Source organism: Simochromis diagramma, unplaced genomic scaffold (genome assembly GCF_900408965.1).
Source record: "Simochromis diagramma unplaced genomic scaffold, fSimDia1.1 OVJJ01000802.1, whole genome shotgun sequence".
Taxonomy (NCBI): domain Eukaryota; kingdom Metazoa; phylum Chordata; class Actinopteri; order Cichliformes; family Cichlidae; genus Simochromis; species Simochromis diagramma.
Genome location: NW_024387492.1, coordinates 19,271,202 through 19,292,807, shown reverse-complemented (window position 1 = coordinate 19,292,807; position 21,606 = coordinate 19,271,202). Strand labels below are relative to the sequence as shown.

Sequence of the window (21,606 nt, the reverse complement as noted above, 5' to 3'; positions counted from 1 at the left end):
TTATCAATCTTTTAAAAGACATCAAATATACCACTAAAACAATATCACCCATGTGACCGTCGGATCTGTGTAACTGCCTTTCTTAGCGTCTGTGTCATTGTTCACCTAATTTTTTCACAGTACGCTTTCTCTCTCAAACACGTTCACTGCCAGACTGATAATTCCACATGAATATTCATCATTTATTGAACTCTGCTGGGCACTGTGTAATTTGGCACGTGAATGTGGGTGTGTGTGTCCTCATTTCAACTTGTGAAACGCTATGGGAGGCCTCCTCAGACATGCTGGGATGTTCAGAGCAATGCACTTCATTGGCCTGAAGTTTTTTTCTTCTCGTTCTCGCTTCTATAAACTATTAAATCTAAGTTTAACTAACTTGTCTTCTTTAAAATTAAATTGACAGGCTATTAACTATGTGTGGAGATGGCAAAGACTGGAGTCTTTCAAGTCAGCCATTTGTGCATTGTCTGCATACTGCAGAACTTAAAATAAATGACTTGCCCTGCAAAACTGAAAAGAACAAAACGCAAACCAATCTCACAGTGCATTTACACCTTATAAATAAATTCAAACAAACACCTACAGTGACAATATAATTACGATGGCACTCCCGAGGTTTTGTGGCAAATCTCACACTTGGGTCCTTGATTTAAATTAGATTTAATTCACCATTTTACTGCTAACAAACTATAGTTTGCAGGGTTTTTCCTGCACACAAGTAGTTTCATTTACTCAAGCCTAAATATATTTTTGGATTATAAAATGAACAAAATTAAGAGGTAAATGTATCTGCCACTCTGGCAAAGGTCTATTTTAAACCAGGATAAACTCTCATTTCCTCCTGGTCAGGAATAGATTTTTAAACAAAAAATGAATTTTCAATGAGGTTATAAGATAATAAAATATGACAAGAGTAAACAGGTTTGGCCTTACATCAATGTACATTGGAGTAAACTAAATCCCATGAATGAAAGAAATGCAGTTTTTAAATACAATAGCTCATAACACTGGTACTGAAACACCGATTAATCACCATCAATTTTGATAAGCTGCCATTTTCAAGGAAAAACACCTTTTCAGCGCGATAGGCTGGTTCACCCTCCTAAACTTGCTTATATGTTACTTTAATATTTTAACTAGTTTGGGCTACTGGTGATATTCAATCACAAAAGCAGTTAAGAGAATAATAGATAATAAGAACTAGATTACAAAACAAGCAAAAAATAAATTTCAAATAAATCCACGTTCAATACGTAGCCGCTGTGTCTTGCTTTACTTGACCTCAGGTTTGCCACTGCCATCCTACAAACACAACCTTCAGCCTTTGTTAGAAGCTCAGTCCAGAAATTAAAATAATCACTAAAAAAGTATTCTAGTCAATAAAGAAAATTACTCTTTCAGTATTCAGTGGGAAATCAATGTTATATAACAGTTTGCTGCAGAACACACAAGTTGTGCGAGGGATCACTCTGGCTTGCAATGAGACATACTGCAGCACTCAAGTCAACGAGTACAGAGCACCGTGCTTACTTGATCTAGGGCTCCAGTCGGTGAGTCATGTGGTGGCTGTGGTGGCCTTGTCAGGGACTGAGCAAAGCTGAGGGAAGGAGGGGAGCCTGGGCGTGAGATCAGTGGTGGGCCAACAGCTTAGAGTCAAGAGGATGGAATGGTGATGGCGGTGGGGTTATGGCTCCACAGCCGCTCTGTCAAAAAGCACCATCCCAGGTGCAGGGAGAAGCCCGTTGGCCTCCAACTGTCAAGAAAACACAGAAAAAATGGACAATCACAATATGTTCATTTGCAATGTAGAAATTAATCTTTCACAAGTTATGCTGTAATATTGACAGTTCTATTTGCCATTTGTTAATAACAGGTCATTATTTTTGAATATTTAAAATACCAAGCAGCAATAAACAGCAAAAAAAGTGAAAGAACGTGTTAATTGCTAACAGAGGGAATAAGTCTGTGTGACATGGTGAGACTAGATGCTATTACAGGGGGAACATGCAAAAGCAATGACAAATGTAGAGGTGAAAAAAAAACAGGTCCAGGGTGAACTCCACCAGGTACAGCTGGCAACCTTACTACAACTATGGGCTGTTACTTGAGAGTGATTTGTAGTGGTTGATATTTAAAGAATAGTGAAATAGTGACAATGTTTAAGCTTAATCATATGTGATCTGAACATAACACCAATACCACTGATGAAGTGAAAATGATTTGATGATATATATATTTTTTTGTCATATAAGTAAATATAAGTTGAGTTGTAGCTTACAAGCTGCACCAAACACTAATTTTCAGACTGTTTGTTCTATTCTTATGGCACATTTATGCACACGAAGTCACTGCAATGAGGTGAACTGACACAAATTTGCACCAGGCATTGTAACTGGAGGCAAATCTGCATTTACACAAGTTGTAGACAGAGACAGAAAAGAAGGGAGGGCCTTGGAGAAAAGTGACAAATCGTATATCTCATGATATTCTGGGGGAAAAAAGCCAATAAGAAGAAAGATAGCTTAAGGGCCGATCAGCTAAAACAGATTGGTTTACACAGAAGAAAAATTAAGGGGCAGTGCCAAGACCTGGTGTAAGATAAATAAGGATTATTTTGAACTGTAAATCATGCAAAGCTACTCTACAAGAGTTTAAGAGGTTCATGTTGAAGGAAACCTTTAGCATTTCCATGTAAAAGTGATAACAACCCCGAAGAAAAGACTACATTAAATGAGATTTCCCCTCACTACTACCAAAAGACTGCATCTTATAAAAGAGCAATACAATTGTTGGGTGAATTCAAAATAGAAGCTTCTATGGAAGACATCTGGAGAATTAAAAGCAACCCACACCAGCTGCAGGGCTTCATTCATTAAATATATTCGAAATATTTAGGTTATTTCACTGTATAACCTAAGAGAAGCACAGAAATCTACTTTAATAATAACTTAGAGCACACACACAGAAGATAAATCTAAACAGAATTACCTGCCCCTGACATTTGTGTTTCTTGCCTTGACATCCGCTTCATAGCTGCTCACAGCTGGCTGTTAACAACCCAGCAGGTAGGGACAGACTGATCACAGTAAAATCTGCGCACCATTGTGTCGACTTCGGTGGCTTTACATCTTGTAATCATAACAACTCGTCAACAAACAAACTGAGAACACAAATAACACTCCGACCGTTAAAATTCCCTATGCCATAACAACAGTCAACCAGCAACCTGGAGCTGGAAACTGGATCATTTATGAAGCAAAAACACATTTAAATCCTTTAAAGTAATTCAGTAACTCAGAACTAAAAATCTAAAAACATGCTTAAAATATAATGGAAGAAAAGGTTTGAGGTGGATTATTCTGGTCTATATTGAGATTATTTAACATCAGCTCATTTTGGAAACGTGATGCATTAAAGGAATACTTAAAAGAAAATGGGACTTTCCTAAATTAAAAAAAAAAAAGGAAAATAAAACATGAAACATATGGTATGTGTTTGACTTCATTTCCTTTATAGCACTTTCCACCCTCCCCAAAAGCCCAAACTCACTCCACAAGTTTAGTTTAGCTCAAAATAAGATGACAGAAAGAGAACCTCTGGTCAACAAGACCAGCAAAACCAAGGAGTCTGTTTGGAAACATGTTGGGTTCAAGGAATCCAAAAGTTCCATAAATGCAACACTCGAATCATCATGTCAAAACAACTGTTAGTCCAGTACTGACCAAAAAAAAGAGAGGAAAGAAGAAGAAGCAATTATGATTCTTGCTATAATTGAGGTCAGACTGAGGCAAGTACAAAAGCATGTAGACCATCAGAAGTTCAATGTCGCCAGTATCACCATCTATAGACAACATTCAGTCACTATCAAGTACAAGTTCTTGTATATTTATTATCACATGCACCAGGTGTGAGACACTGCTATAGCTGTATTTCAGTGGAACAATGATCTATATTATTTTTCTGTCCTTTTCTCTGATTTCTTGTTAGTTTTACTGACAACCAACTTTGTAATTAAATGAATGATTTATTGACTGACTTTTGACTTTGAGTCAATGTACAGGAATCTGAGTAGAATGCCTCCCCAGTTTGGCTTTTTGGGTGTTGTGCTCTACAGAGATGACGCCCCTCCCAGACTCAGGGTCTCATGCTAGAAGGATTACATCTCTTGGCTGGCTTAGGAACATCTTCCTGTCCCAGGCCAGCAGATTTGCAAACAGACATATGTATCTATAAAGTAGGCTCAAATTAACCAGTCTGATGACCCGGGGCCAACACTGGTCCACCAAAACATTTGATTGGAAAAGTACAATTTATATTTTTGGTTCCAAATTACTCCATAGGTTAAGGTCCCTTGCAGATTCACTTGTCTTTAATACACATCTAATGGCACTATGCAGAAACACTGAGATCTATTGTTGGATTTGCACTTATTATAAGACATTATAAGATGTTTTTAAATGGCTTTACTAGTAAGGCACACTTTAAAACTCCTGATTTAAGCTTAATACACTGGTTTAAAGGAAAGAGGTGTGGTAGATTTATATCACAAGACAAAACAACAGCATCACAGCAAAGAGTTTTATCTTGATGATCATGCTTTTATAATTGCTGGAAGTTGCCCGATAATAAATTTTTTATTGTTTCCTGTTTAGTCAAGGAGGGCACCTTAGTGCAAGAATTGCATTTCAGAGTTTTCTCTTCAAATACTGAACAATAAAACGTGGAAAGTTACAAACACTTGTGTTTGGAAGAGTCTCAAGTTTTGTCAGTATTGGCTGGATTTGAACGACTATCTGGATCTGATTCACTGGGTGGTTCTGCTCCTCAGCAGACCCCACTCTTCTGTTTCCATCTGTTCAGCTGACACATGGTTGACCTGTGCAACAGCAGATCAGTGTCTCAGTCTGGAGAACGAGCTGCTCGGGCATTATGAGTGATTTTCCTGACTATGGGGATCAAAAGCAGTATCAAGCTGAATCAATCTGCAGCCAGAGTCTGTGCGGCAACACAGCTCTGCGTAAAAAGGCAGCAGTGTGCTGATTTTAGACATTAGAAACAGTTTCCTTGTTGTATGTGCTACACAACACGCATTTTATGTAAAGATCAGATAACACATGATTGTTGCCAGGCCCAAACACACCAGCTGATTGACTAGTCCTCTTAATCTGGCTCCTTGCAGTGCTGCAAGAAATTTTCGAACTTCAGCAAGTCAAAAGCCTTCTAAATGCTTTGCATGAGACCTCTCCTGTCTCAGGCTTTTCAGTGTCTATTTAGAGTTTGATCAGATAGCATTTTACAGGTGTGAATTACAGCTCGTCACTGGAACAGCAAAATAGAAGGTGAGTTAACAGGTACATACCCATATTCAAGGGAGAACAATGAAGAGAGAAAACAGATCTTCAACGTCAACTTTATTTGATCCTCACTTCATCTGGGTTACTTAACAAAAAAGATAAATAAAATTTGCATACACAAGGTTTTTCCAGGCTTATAATGGGTCTTTGGGGGGGACTACCCTCATCAGCAAGGCTGGTCCGTGTACATTGAATGTAATGAGTCTGCATTACCTTATCTGATGAAGAACATTTCCTGGTACTTCTAACCATCTTACAAAGAAAAGCATTGTTCGTATATCAGTATATAAACCCCTAATCAAAAAACTGGATTAAAAAAAATATAACTTTCTTTTGACTCTGACGTAAACCTCTTTTGTTGGGAAAACCCTGAGATAAATCTTTAGCAAGTCTGTGTGTACTGAGCGTAGCCTGGATTTCAGTGTGGGATTTAATTGATTCCAGTAGATTCTAGCTCTCTTTAAGCAGGAAATTTACAGCAATCTAATCATTTTCAGCACAGTGGTTGTACTGGTGCAAAGTGACTGGCCAGAAGCACTGCAGACGTAGGACAATATCCAAACCAGAACCTTGCCCTCTCCCTTCTTCTGCTTAGAAACTCTTCCTAGCATTCACAGACGGGCTTCAAAGATGTGACGACAAGCAAACCTAGGCTGTTAGGTAAAATGTAACTGGCTGCTTCCTCGCTTAGATAATAGCAGGCAGAAGAAAAAAGAAAAAAAAATGAGTAAAGTTAATGTTAACAGTGTCAATAATCCTCATCCTCAGGCAAGAATCACTAATGTTATTAAGGCGATACTGGGTCTCAACATGCAGAGGTGTTCAACTATGAACTCAGGGCAGTTATTTTCTTATTGTAATTCTCTGCTATAATGTTTTAATCTGTGTAGTTCACTTCTCATTTATCTTGTTAAAAATAGCTTTTAACTTCTGTTAAATTCCTCAAGATTTTCCTTCATTTGCACTTTTCTGATTGGCTGCAGATGTTGCTAAATTGGCATTTATAAAACTCTTGTATATTTTACACTGAAAGATTGCACTGAATGAGGAGCCTTAAAACATGTATGAATGAAAATCTCCTTATCCAATGAACATTGATTTTCAAATATGGATTTTAATGGCTAGCATGCCAAAGACTAAAAAGAAAGTGCCAGCTTATAGCAGGATTTTAACAAAAACTTATCAATACTGTTATGAATATGCATCTGGAAACAAGAGCTGTCTAGCGTCATAGCGGATGTCTGCCCTTCACCTTCACACTGACTTCAAGTGTAGACATAATAAAGGGACCTTCAAAAGCACATTTTAACTTGCTCAAGAAGCCAAAACCTTGTCCCATCTAGTGCAGGTAACCAACAAATCAAACTCTTTTCCTACAATAAAGTATTATGACAAACTACTTTATCAAAGCACATGAAGGCTATATTTCACACAGTCCTTGATTTCTTTAAGTCTGGTGAACCAGCAGCCTTGGCTTTGGTGGACCAGTAGGCTTGTTTTGGAACAGTGTGCCAGCCTTTCTGCCTCATCTACCAACACTTCTAAATAACTACAATGACTACGTGATGGTCAGATAGTCATCAGATGCCAAAAGGTCAGCCTGCTTATACCAGAGGGTTGAGGAGGAGTTCAAATTTGGAGCATTTTATGAATTAAATGAGAATCATTACATAACAGAATAATTGTGATGTCTGATCTTGCATTCCATTGTGTAACAATGAAATCATGCCAGCAATCGCACCCATAATAAAACCAGACTGACTAATTGGTGATTGTTGATTTCTGGCTTAGAAATACTGCTGATGTTACAGAGAAAAAATACTGACTACAAGCAAGAACAATTAAGGTGCTTTTTATCTTGAAGTGAAGATCCTACAACATCTGAGAGAAGCCGAGAGCAAATACTTGGCAATGGTTGGAAGGAAGAACTCACTTTTAATAGGAAGAGACCTCCAGTAGAGCCAGGCTCAGTGAGGCAAAGCCATCTTCCATGACTGGTTGGTGAGAAGAAAGAGAAGGGGCAAAAAAGTACCCAGAAACACCAAACACAGAAAGCCTCACAGCAGTTTAAACAATCAGCAGCATTACTGAGGGACAGCTCAGGCTCACCTGATCCAGTCCTAATTGTAACTTATACAAAAGAGAAGTTTAAAATAAGAGTAATAGAGGGGATGGTGTCTTTCTCCTGAATCAGAACACGAACCTAATTCTACAAAAGGGAGGTCTGATAACTGAAAACTCTTCCTCCAATCCTACTTACAGAAGAAGCACAAGGAAGCCTGCACTCTGAGGGTGGGTCTTGATATGACGAGGCATGTAGAAATCAAGGTATTAGACCCCTTTAGCACAGAAACTGTACCTTCTTTATTACAAAAGCATTACTAAGGTAACCCACTATTATTTTCAAATAATGATACATTCAGAATCTAAAGGTGACAGGGCTTTTTCCATTGCTGCTCCAAGACCCTGGAACAGTCTTCCTTCATTTATAAAGATCACCTCCTCTTCAATCAAACCTGAAGACCTAGCAATTTTCACAGGTTTTGGATCACTTTGAAACAGGGTCTATTCTGTCGTAGTTATTTAGTTTTGGTTGTTTTTGTCTTGTTGGATAATGTATGCATGTGTATATGTATATATTTATTTATGTCCATGTGCATGTGTGTGTGTATAGGCATTTGTATATAAGTGTATGCATGTGTATATACATATGGATGTCTTGTAATCTTTTTATTTTTTATCATTTGTTCTAAATTTTTACAAATTAAGAAAAAAATGCAAGTATTTTAAACATGCACAGTATTTTAGTCACTTTCAAACCACTATGCCAATTATTATCTAGTGTAGACTTTGAGGTGTGCGCATTTGTGGTTGCACAACTGCACAAGTTCTCTCAAATTAAGCATTCTATTCCTGACTCTTTACAAATTGACTATTGGATTATTTAATAATCAAATTATTTGCAGCTAAATATGATTAAGCTGGAGCTTTTAAATAAATTAGGTTTGATTTGAGTGATCAAAATGTTGCTGGCTCTCGTTAGCCCGTGACTTTTACCTTTTAAAAACAACGGTGCTTTCTAGATGCACAACATGAGCATAGGCAGAAACTGTAAAGTAAAGTTTTAACTGACTACAAACTGGTTCCTGAAAAGCCAGCCTCCAACTGAACAGGTTTACCTTTTTTCCTACTTTTTGAAATACTGCCAAAATGCAGGTCATGTTTTCTAAGCATGACAGCATACCAGGCTTCAACAGTCAGCCAACTGTGGTTGAATTAAGTAGGTCAGTTTTGTGTGCTCCATAATGATGCTTCTTGTTGACAGGAAATTCAGTGGGTCTTGTCTTATCTATTAACATGTTTGGGTAAACGTGACACTTAACATTGGAGTTTGTGTGCACACATGCACACTCACTACTGACCATCTGAAAACAAACCACAGAAATATGACCATCAGGGGAATCTTTGCTCAGTCTTAGCTAGTGGAGCTGGAGAGGTACAGCAGGGCTCGCAAAATTTCAAAGTCCCTGGTAGCCCTTCGGGCAGGGACTCTTCAGTTTTTGGTAGCCCAAAATAAATTTAAGTAGCCCGAATAAAAAAGAGAGCAATTTTTTGATTGATGTTTTGTTTCCGTTACAATACATTAAAGTATAATATTGTAACGGAAACAAAACATCAATCAAAAAATTGTTGAAACACAAATTACAACATTGTATAAAAATTACAATCATCAACTCAAATACTTGGTTCTAATTAAACAGAAATTTCTATGAACTTGTAAGAACTGTGTAGGACATGAATCAGTCTGTGTCAGATCCTGAATTTGAAATTTCCACTGAAGTCACGGGTAAGAGGCAAGTGGAACCAAGATCTAGGCCATTTGCTTTTTGAAGTTTGCAAAGACTGCTAAATTTTGCCAGTGGTAGTTCACTCTTTGCAAGTACTAAAGAGATTTTTCAGGTTTATTTTTAGTATGTTATTTGCAATTGGTGTTTGTTCCGGGAAAGATATTGCAGACTGAGCAATAATGCATTTCTTGCATTTCTCATGGGTTCTAATGGGGGCCTTTCTTAAAATGACTGGTCCCAGTAACAAAGGCGCTTGTCGACTCAGAAATCGAGGGAAAACCAACAACACACCCGGCAGAACATTATGTTATTTACACGGGTGCACATAAGTGGTCCGCATGTGTGCATTCGCTGTCAAAATAAAAGACGCGCACCAGATAAGAAGTTGGAACGTGCGTTTGCGTCCATATAAAAAGCACTGTTTTTGTCCGCTAGAGTGGGATTTTCACGGCACATTCCGCACATCTCTGTGCGTTCATCATTTGTTTGAAGCCAGCTCACCTCCTGCAACCACTTTACCGAGAATACGTGCTTCTTTTGTGGTTCGGACTCCTTCTGACATTTGTTTGGAGGTAGAGGAACACCAAAGTAATTGCTTAAAGGAGCTTCTTTGACATCTTTAAGAGTTCTAAACAAATGTCTGTCCTCCTCCAGAAAATCTTATGTACGCAAACACGCGTTGCAACTTCTTATCTTGTGCCCGTTTTTTATTTTGACAGCGAATGCGCACCTGCGGACCACTTATGTGCAGCCCTGGTTATTTAGCTCGTCATATTGCAGCCGCAGAAATTCTTTTGTCCATGAAACCATAAAGCTGCACTTTATTTTTGCCTTATAGTCTGATTTGTCATAACTTTTCCATTTTGTGGTAAGCTTTTCTTTGGCTGTCACTTCTTCACTCTGACCTGTCTTATTTGGCTCAGCAGAACTAAAATATATATCCTGCTGCTTTTACACACGCACACATAAGCTCAGCGATTCTCTGCGCAATCAACCTCTCACATGTTTAAGCTTGCTGCGGGAGATTTCGGGCTAGCGATTTTGCGAGCCCTGTACAGGATATCAAAATCAATCAAACTTAATTGGTATAGTATCTTTTGTGCAGCTTAGCACAGTTCAAAGTGCTTCCAATGAAACTGATAATAGGCAGGAGGAAAATTTTAATTTCCTTTAGTACAATAAGAATGCATCATTTGAGCAACTGAAGATAAACAATGTTAAGATGGAAAACTTGTTTTCCTTATATGTATTAATCAAAAAATAATTTAAAGTGCACTAAAAACATAGCTGGCTGTCTTCAACTCAGAACTTCAACCTTCACGTCACATTTACATTTCTGCACTGAATAAAGACACAGCTTACTTGCAAGTGGCTAACACCATTACCAGCATTTATGCTTATACTATACTGTGTGGTATGTTTGAGTTAATTTGCAATTTTGCCACCAAAACAGTAGTTTTGTGGTGTTTCTTCCTTTAAGTCAATGCAACAGATGGCAGCAGGGAAGAACCAGATGGAAGTGCACCGGAGAAAACCATGATACCAATCACAGTCGTTGTAGGCTGCATCGACGCAATTTCGCTAGATTTCCAAGGAGGTACATTTCAGGTTACATCCAAGTTACACCGCATGTAGGATTAGGGCGGTATGATCTCAAATCAAAATCAACTGAACATTTTACCTCAATTACAATTAATGAACTATGAATTTTAAATGGACCCTATACAAAGCGATCTGATCCTGACATGTTTACATCTCAAGTGTCTGAACAGAAAAAATCATTTTTAACATCTGCAGAATAGTCCAACTTTCGATAAACAGAAGTAGTAGTTGTGAAAACCAAATGTGCAAAACCATCACTGTCTGGATCTCTTCTTCTATTGCCACCTTGCTGCATGCCACAGTTTTCAACCAGCATAACTCACGACCGACACGGGCCAGATTATGTTGATAAGAGATCTAATTCATTTCCAATTAATTGTCCAGTCCTAAAACAGAGTTTGGTTATGATCTTTTGAGGATATAAATTTAATGCACATGTATAAATCTCACATAACAATGAGTAGAGTTTTTCACAGTCAAAAACACACAAAGGGAGGCAAAAAGCTGAGAAGAGGACATCAACTACAACTGCACTCTCATTTCAAATCAACCACTGGACAGCCAACAACTGACTTCCCACATTCTGAAATTATATGTCAGTGTCATTTACATTTTCTAAATCCTAAATTAATTCAGTGATAAATAATAAGAAGCAATAGGGAAACAAGCTAAACGTGTTAATCAATAACCCAAATGAAGTCACTCTGACCATCAGCAATTCCCCAAATCATTGTCTGCTGACATTAAAAGAAGGCACTTTCAGCCCTACTTCTAATATAATTTACTTTTCAATAATCTTAAAAGTTATAGTGTACAGAGAGTACATACTCACAAACTGTCTTTAAGCTGGGATTTGTGAGTAATCACCACTGAAAAACATGCCCTGTATCACACAGCGAGTGGTACTTTCTTCACTGCTATCAGTCCAGTGTTGCCTTTTTTGTAGGTACTGCTCACTGCAGTCATCTCTGGCTTTGTCACCAAACTCGTTTTCTCCCTTTTCACACACACCATTTATCCATCAAGTGCATGCAAAATGCTATGGCACTGGCAGGTTAGCCTGAGATTAGAACCACACCTCAGTGACCTGCATTTCAGCTGAATGGGACAAAAGGGAGAAAAGTAATGGAAGGTGGGCAAAAAGGAAGAGAGCGAAGCTGGCTGGATACATATTTTAATAACAGGTAGAGCCAATATGCAGAACTGACTCCATTTAAAGACCAATGAGTGACAAAACAGAACTATCAAGACAGAAAAAAAAAAAACGTGTAGAAGCGAGCATATTATATAATTGATAGGTGGGTTATGCCCATTTCAATCTGTATTCTTATAACATTGCAATAGTGCTTACATTTTAACAAAAAATATAAGTGGTGAACAGTCAGGGTGATCAATAAAATGCAAGAACTCATACACTGCAACTACAACAGCAAATATTTTATTTACCAAGTACTTTGTTACAAATATGTGATTAATATACAGGTTTTCTTCCAGAAAAGTTGTTAACCCGGGCAGCTTAGACTGGCATGGGGACTGAGGTGTGTGGGGCTGCGGGTAATTGAATGTATCCGCTCAATTACTGTTGCACTATCAATCTGCTGTAACGCTAACTGAGTTGCACAGATGGACGAGCAGAGATGTGTTGGTACATATCTGAACGCACAGTGGATAGAGAGAGAGAAATAATTGGGGACTTTATTTCAAACTTATTTAGCACTAAGGTCCAATGTGAATTTTTAAAAATGGTTGAAAAACCTTTCAGCTACAGCTACAGCTATGAGGTTCAGTGGATTTAGAAGTTAGCAATTTTAGATGTTAGCAGTGAGTTAGATAACTAGTTAACCTTACGCACCATGATTGAAATATCACGAAGCAAAAAAACAAAACAATGACCAGCGAGAGAGTATCGGAATATGGTTAACGTACATGAAAGTAATCAATGCAATCAGACGGACAGTAACCAAAAAACAAAATAAGACAAAAAGAGAAAAACTATGCAAGTAAAACACGAAACTACGCCTTGAAAGCTCACTGGCAGTAAAACCTGAAACGCTTTTCTGAACTGAGAAATGTCTGTCATATTTCAGGTCTGCTTATAGAACAAAAACGCTGGATGTGCATCTGAAATTAGTGAGGGTGATCTATGAAGCTACCCATGGAAAACTCCAGAAACTAATTCGTCATCAAACAATCTTCTTACCATACTGAGGTATGAAAACCCATCAATGTATTTTCACTTAAACTAGCAGCTGTTTTTTATGTGCATTAAAGTTATATAAAAATTTAACAGTGCAAATGCAAATTCCTTGCTGACAGTTTAACCAAAAGGGATTTCCAGTGGAAACCGGCCGACATATCCTGAGCATAACCATGTATAATATCCACAAAACTTAAGAAGAGGTTATACACACACACAATACAGTAATATTATGTTGAAGCACAGTACGTATCACTCAGCGAGGCTCCTGCCTCCGGTAGCCGTAATGCTCCGACAATCCATCAAGCAGTGCAGCTTCGTAGCTTACGAGAGTCGTACTAAAACATTTTTTGACAGATTTTCGAGCGCCATGTACCACATAAAATCGCTTTGAGGTGAGTAAGCACAACCAGAATTCATACATAAGGCGCACGATTTTTCAGAAAAATCAAAAGATTGATTTTAAGTGTGCCTTAATTTCTGAAAACGGTAATAACAACAGTATACCGGTATTACTGTGAACAGTATGATATGGCCCAGCCCTAGTTCAAACTTCTACAGTGAACTACAAACCAATCAAGTATGGCCTAAAGATCTTCTGGCTCTGTGATGCACACATCCTTCTTTGCGAGATCTAGAATGGTTTCCTCAGTGAGACACACAGCTGAAGAAGAAGATTTTTTCTTCTCCAATGTACCTCTTCCACAGTGTCTCCTGGGACACTATTGTGAGGACTCTACAATAGGACAAGGCAGAAATCCTTCCTCTGAAGAAGGCTTCTGAGTTCTGGGAGGTTTACAGCACAGTGTGCATTCAATGGCAGACTTACCATAGTCAGCTATGTCAGAAAGAACGAAGTGGCTGTTGTACTCCTGAGAATGATGTATCACAAGAAAATAGTTGATGAAAATGCTAGAAAGGGGAAAACATAATTTATCACATTGTACAATAAGACCAAAGAAGGTGTAGATACTATGGTTCAGATGGTTCGCGCCTACTCTACACTCTGAAATTGTAAAACATATAGCTGGCCCATGGTGCTGTGGTACAACTTGACATTGCCACCGTGAGTGCCTACACTTTTTTTCACTGCTCAGCACCTTGAATTCAAGAATTGTATGACCACTGCATAACGGGTCCTCCTCACTGAGCTCTCAAAGGAGCTTGCTACACCACATATGAGAAGCTGACTGAAAGATTGCCCCAAATGCAAACCCCAATCACTGAAGAAATAGGAAGGTGTGGGGTGACAAAAGCCACAACTCAGCTACAGAAAAAAAAGCAAACAGGGCCAACCAAAGACGGCAAGACTTCAGATCCAACTAATGAAGATCGTAAAGTCAGCAGCCGGTGTGGGGAATGCAAAAAAACCTCTGTGTAGCAACTACAGTCAGAAACAGGTGGTTTGTCACAACTGTGTGTATGTACTGTATGTAAGGGGGAGCAAGCCAAAAAAATGAAAGAGCAATTGTCTGTATAATTGTTGTTTTAAAAATCTTACAAAAGTGAAAAATACAAAATGTTTCAAACATTAAATCATTCTTGACCAAAATGACAAAAGTGGGATAAAAACAAATCGATTTTAACACAGGTGGTTTTTGACCCACTTATGGAAGAGTGCAGGCTCCAGTCACTCATGCATCCGAGGGTTAAAGGACATCAGACAGAGGTCCTTTTTAGAGTAGCAGCTGAATGACATCAAAGACCTCCACAACAGCGAGCAAGTAGGTTGGGAAGACAAACCTTAAACCAGATTGGTGTAAGGACAAAAAGGGAAGAGTGTAACAGTAAAATAATATGAATCTGAATAACAGAAGCCAAAAATAAGGAAACAGCGGCATGTGTGTCAGGGGAAAACTTGAAATTTTTATTTTATTACGGCTGACCCATATGCGTCAAGGCTGAAAGTGTTTCCATGGTAATCATGACATAAGAAGCGGTAATCCTACAGTTTTTGTTATGCAACACATTAATTATTGAAGATTTTTTCCCAGACAAGGAAGTTTAATCCAGCACTGACACGGGTTACTGTAGCCACATGAAAGGCTTACAAGTTATAACTGCATTAAAAAGATGTTAATGAAGTCAAACATCTGGATACAGTCTAAGGTCATGGATAACTTTAAAGTGCCAAATATGACAAATCTGCAACATGTTTAGCAAATAACTGAAAACCGTAGCTGTCTTGCAACATGTCACACTAAATAAAAAATTTACAATAAAACAAAGTTTTTGTTATTTCAATTTTATACATTAACAATATGGCAGGAATCCTCCTTTAATATGTACAGCCTGTCTGCCAATGTATACTTTGTTTTGTTTACCATGCTGAAATTTTATTTCTTTAATTCTACAGGGTTTTAAGTATTTATGAGTTCTTGTACATTTCTTCAGATTTTTTTCAGCCTAAATAGCCAAATCTGGTGCTTTAACGTTATAGATTTGTAGAGCCTTTATTTTGAATAATAATTATTGGACAAATCCTGACATCCGATTTTAAATCCAAGACCAAACATCCATGATACCTGCCTCCCATTTTCTGGTGCAGGGAACACTTGGTTAAATTATGTTCGTTTAGTGAAAAGTATAATGTTAAAAGCATTGTTATAAAAAATTTAATCAAATCAAAACTAAAAGTAGATGCGAAAAGACATTATAATGATTTTTTTTTTTTTAAAAACTACCTTGTGTGCTTCAGTGTTTCAGTTTTTGTCAACACACCAAGTGTTTTTATTGAAACTGGCACATCTATGTGACAGGAAGTGTTGTGTTTGTTTTGTGAAAACCTATCATGAACTTCTTGTGTCTCATTCCTAAACCAAAATTAAAAAACAAACAAACAAAAAAAACAAAAAAAAAACAGGTCTTACATTTACAACACTTTAAGCTGAATTACTCTACAAGGACCACAACGTTTACTTAAAAACTGAAGAACAGTCTGGAAACACCTGTGGTATAAAATATCCATAGACCTTAAACTAGCACCAAATACCCGCATTGCACAACAACACAAAACAATGCGGACTTCCTTTTCTCTTAGTTCTTTGTTCACCTTTGTTAACTGCCACAGTCTAGAAATTCATGCAAACGATACGCTGCTATACAATAAATCTTTTTTTCTTTCCTTGTGTCTCTTGAACTCTCGAGTACTGAAGTTTCCCAGGATGATTAATCAAAGACGCTTTTTCACACCAGTTAATACTGCCCCTAGTTTACTCCAAGCTGTTCTGAACTCCTGTGCTCTTTCACCTTGCCACATAGATTTTTTCCTGAAGAAGATGGCATCCATCAGTATCAATGGATGAGATCACAATAATGACGTCACATAATTTTAAAGTTGGATAAATGTGTGACAAAGAGCTCAAAAAGCAAAAGCATCTATAAGCTTGAATACAGAATGAATCTTTTTCCACTTGTAATATTAGTTGGAAAATAATATTACTTGTAAATTCTTTGATTATCTAATTATGTAAAAAATCAGCTCCAAGCTTCCTGACACTGAAACAAAGACCCACGATCAACATGACATTAATGAGCATGCCCCACTACAGTTCATTTTATTAACCTTAAATGCCGTCTCTAATGATGTAAACAGTTTTTAAAATGACTTCCCTAATTAGTACAAACAAACAAACAACACTTGCAGTCATCGGTTTGTACAGTAAACATCACAAAGCTAAACTAAAGCAGCAAACTGCTGGCCAGCCACAAACTGCAGACTCACCTGTGAGGACGCGGTGGAGCATTTTATACATAGCAGGTATCAGTAGATCAGAAATAGAAAGGTGCAGACGAAAAATAATAATAATAATAAAAGAAATTTTTTAAATTGCTCAACGGTAACAAAAAAAAAAAAAATCCACAGCAGTTTCCCACAATTAGTCTGAAGCGCTTCACTCAAAAAAAAGCAACTGTAGCCTTACATCCGTTTGTGAGTCACTCAGTCTGACTTAGTTGGTTTGTTGTGGGAAGTGAGTGAGAGAAGTAATCAAAGCAATAGAAAAGTGAACAGTGCCAGTCACTTTAGTCATAAAGTGGGCAAAAAAGCTGAAGCTGCAGCACAACAGTTAGTACCTGCACCACAGAGTTTTCTGTTTAGCGCACATAAACAGAAAATCTTATGAAGAGTGGAAAGCGCTCCAATAGTGGGTGCATGTTAAAGCTGGAAAGGTACTGTTCATTTACAATCACATAAGAGGACGCCAATCGAACAGACTGTCTAACAGTAACCTCGCTGGTCCGGATTTCTTTGTAGATGAACAATAGATGAATAGATCCCTTCTAAACCCGCAGCATATGGCATGAAAATCGTGTTGAATAGAGATAGTAATACTCTTTCTTTTGCATTATCTATTAACTATTTTTATTATCTATTCTAAACAGTACAAGTTTGCTAAGCACAAGTAGAGCCCCACTTTGGTCATTTTACTCGCAGAAAGGGTTAAAGCATTTCTCAGCCTTGAGGCAAACCTAAGTCCTAACTTAAATTACCAAGTGAACTTCTTGATTAAAAACGTTTGGCAGTCTCTCAAAACAAGGCCATTTAAAACCCAGGCACATGGACACCTTCATGCTTCACTTCACAAGAGGTGTTTAAACACCCATATGTTCATTACACACTGTTTGCTTCACATCTAAGGTGAGAAACCCGCAACTGTTAGGTGGATTACCAACGGTGTCCTCCAGACACGCTAATGTACCTGAGAAAAAAAGCTGCTCACTTTCTCTGCTTCCAGCATTGCCACTCAAACAGTTGTCATCAGAAAACACCAACTCGGATCCACTCAAATCAATCCACAAGGAAAAAACTGTTGGGTGACTCTTTTCATTGTAGCCTGACCTTGTCCAGAAAAACTGGGCCATTAGGGCTCGACTGTTAACTTGCTCGCCACTACTACTCTCGTCACTCTATTTTCCTCACCTACACTATTAATTTCTTCCTGTATGTGCTCGGTTCCTTTCTCCTTCACTCCCTCCCACCCCTCAAATTCTCACTGTCTGCTGCTCAAGCCTTTTTCCCCCCCCCTCAGGCGAGAATGTAGGCCATTGGTTTCTGTTTTAGCCACAGCAGCAGCTGAATACAGTACACATGTATGTATGTACGTAGGTTTGTGCCTGTGTGTGTGTTGCCGCCTCACAATGACTCAGAGCGCCAGACTTCAGGGACAAACCACAGACTACACCAACAGCCCATCTGTTGCAGTTTTGCAGAAACAAAATCTCCTGCACGTCCCATTGCATAATTTGATAGATGATCTGAAACGTGCTCTGAAAAGAAGTTTATTTTATCCACAAGCTCTGTTGTGTAATAACAACAACCTGCATGGAGTATGTAAACCAAGGCTCTCATACTGCATGCTGAAACTTGACTGGAATTGTAGATGTCACACCTCAGTAAGCGATTAACGCCAACAATGCAGTACCTGAAATAAATAAACAAGAAACCTCAAGATGCGAACTGGAACTCTGCCAACAACATAATACCTTTTTATCCACTGCTGCTTTCTCATATCAAATGGATATGTACACATTTCTTAAGCACACAAAAGCAAGAACTGAGAAAGAACTGAAGCGCTATAATAGTTTTTTTTTACTGCAACTGGCCGCAGGGAGAAGAGTTTAATGTCATGCAGTTATGTTTTGGGATGAGGGTTATTCAACATAAACTGAAGTTATAAATCTTAGGGGGGGGGGGGGGGGGTTCTGACCCCCAAGTATCCCATTTTTTTCTTTTTAGTTGCAGGTCATTAAAGTACACAAAGTTGTTCAGATTTGTTTTGTTTCCCTGTCAATTTTGAGCACTCATAGCTTCATAAATATTTACAGTTTTCAGAGATGAAAAACATTTAAGCAACCTGATCAAAGTTGTAGCCACTCCAAGTCACAATCTAAAGCTGGTTTAACATCTGTGATGTAGAAGAACAGAAACAAGCATTAGTACCCTATAGGGGAGAGTTTTGATAATCGATTTTCAGACTAAAATCAATTTTAGCTTGAATAAAGCAATATCGATTCATTAAAATCCTGAATCGATTTTTAAATATAAATATATTTTGCCAGAAATGCCAGAATCTCGGGTTAAAGCTCAAAAAAACTATTTCAAACAACCAGTTAATCCTGATGCATTTATTGGAGTTAGTTTGTGAATATTAAGCTGAAAGTGCTTAAGCATAGAACAATATACTGGCCGCCTCCTGTGCTAGCCCTCAGCCTCCTAGTAGACACAAATACATTATCAATTTGAAAATCGTACATCTCCACATTCTCGGGCTGTGGGATTCACAAGAATTTCATAAAACTTGACCAATAACCTTGCAGTCAAGGTCAGTGAGAGTCAAACTCACAAGAATTTTAGTAAATACACCTATGGTGTCAATTTCAAACTCCTATGTTGCCTTGTTCTTGTGTCCATGCCGCCCACTCACCCGCCATCAGCCTTTTACGGCGGAGGAGGAAAAAGAGCACTTGTATGAAGGAGTGAATGACACTTGTAGTAAGAAAGCGCTTTGTGTGCTCAAATGGCTCAAAAGTATATTATAAGTACCAGCCCATCTTGTTGAGTGAGAGCTCTCTGGAGGAAATCTAATCCCTGTAAAGAAAAAGGATGTGCTTGATTTGAAACAAACAAAAAAAAGCAAGCTTTGTAGCAAAAATGAATGCAAAAGCCTGTAATGATTCAATTGCATCTGTAGTGTGCTGTTTATCGCTGAAGACTCGCAAGCTTCCTGGTCAGTTAGGGTCTTTCTGTGTATGCGTGGGTTTCCGTGTATTCTGGCATCCTCTCATAGTCCAAAAACATAAAAGTTGGGTTAATCTGTGACTCTAAATTGGTCGGGGATATGAAGGAGATAAAGGGTTTAAAGATACCCTGTAGTAGCAGTGACTTCCAAGTAGGGATGGGTACCGGTGTCCGGTGCTATGATGGCACCGGTTCTGACATAAACGGTAGTAACCAGACCGAAAAGCAGCGCACATTTCGGTGCTTTCTTTCGGTGCTTTTTTTTCCTGAGCTGTGATACACTTTAGATTCTAGCCAATCATTTTACGTTTCCGAGGATAGTAGGCGGGCCCAGGTATGTACGTTCTTTTAGAGCAGAGCTACAGATTAAAAATGCCCAAGGCTAAGCGGTCAAAAGTCTGGCTGTACTTCACAGCAAAATATGCAAACTCAGCAGCAACAAGTGCTTTAAGGTGATACTGTGATACTGTCAAAGGAGGTAACACCTCAAATCTGATGAAACACCTGGCGACGCATAGCGTTTTTTTTAAAAAGCCGAGAAATGCGCCGTATTTGATAGCTTGCTGCGAGACCTCACACCGAGCACATCTACTGTGGGTGTGGTGCCTGTTATCGGACCCGGAGTTAGCAACATCCCCCAAAAACACGAAGAATAGAGTCCTGGCCCCTAGCCCTGCCAGTGTAGCAGAAATGATGACGGATGATGATGGCAGCAGCAGCCGTTCTTCTCTGCGTGAGTAGCTTAATGTTGTTCGTGTGTAATTTACGCTGAGTAGGCTAACCACGTTATTACATTAATGCATGTAAGGTGAACTAGCAAACCTCATCATAGCTACATGCGTCTGTCTTCTTGTTTGATGGCAGATGCTCCCTTCACCCTGGCCAAAAAGGCTAAAATGACCAAAGAAAAAGTGGAAAACAGTTAAACATGAGAGGTTTTTGGACACAGTTTGTGTTTTTTCCATTGTTTAAGCACTGCTTCCAGCCAAGAGTGATACCATATATGCCCCATAGCTGCAGAAAAGGCTAACATTGTTATCTTTTTACAAAAAACAGCTGAACATGAGAGGTTTTTGGACCAATTTTGTGTTCTCCATTCTTTAAGCACCGGTTCGAGCACCGTTTGAGCACCGGCACCGTTTCAAAAGTACCAATTTGGCACCGGTATCGGATAAAACCTAAACGATACCCATCCCTACTTCCAAGTTTATCTTTTAACTGTGTGACTTAGTGCGGTGACTAAACAAGTCATCACAGAACTACACTGTAGCGAATGGGAGGCCAGTGTAGTTCTGTGATGACTTATTTAGTCACCGCACTAAGTCACACAGTAGAAAGATAAACTGGTTACAGAAAAGTAACCAGTACAATCTACAGCAAGATTTTACTGGTTACTTTTAAATTGCTCTACTTTGACCAGGAGTCTATATAAAGCTTTTGGGGATCTGTGAAAGCACAGTCGTACTTTGATGAAATGCAAACATCCCATTCTCACAATGAAAATGCTGTCAGAAATAATTGATGTTGGCAGCTACAGTGTCAAGCTGGTTTAATATCGTGTTATTAAATTATCATGTATGTCATGGGTGTGTTGGCATTTGGTAATTAGCTCTAACCACAAAGCACAGTGGTTGATGGGAATGCCAGTACAGTTAAATTAAAAAATGCAATTCAATGATGGTGCTAGACAGAGGACGTTATTACAATGCCTCCTCAGGAAGACATGAACACCTTCACTAAAATCCAGCAGCCCACTACCACCTGGGTCTGTCTTAACTGCTGCATGCACCTACAGACATTTGCTGTACTTTAAAAATACATTTTAAAATTCAGTAACTGTGTGGTTACTATGTAAAAAAACTACAA

General features: G+C 38.5%; 1 protein-coding gene across 6 annotated transcripts in view; it reads right to left on the bottom strand.

The window, feature by feature from the left end:
* The window catches only part of ncoa1 (nuclear receptor coactivator 1), an 82,598-nt gene that overhangs the window by 52,490 nt on the left and 8,502 nt on the right, over positions 1–21,606 (bottom strand). For all 6 annotated transcript variants that reach the window (XM_040018580.1, XM_040018585.1, XM_040018587.1 and 3 more), the window contains one exon: positions 1,531–1,753. The gene's annotated coding sequence lies outside the window, so the exon portion shown is untranslated. The remainder of the gene's footprint in view (positions 1–1,530; positions 1,754–21,606) is intronic.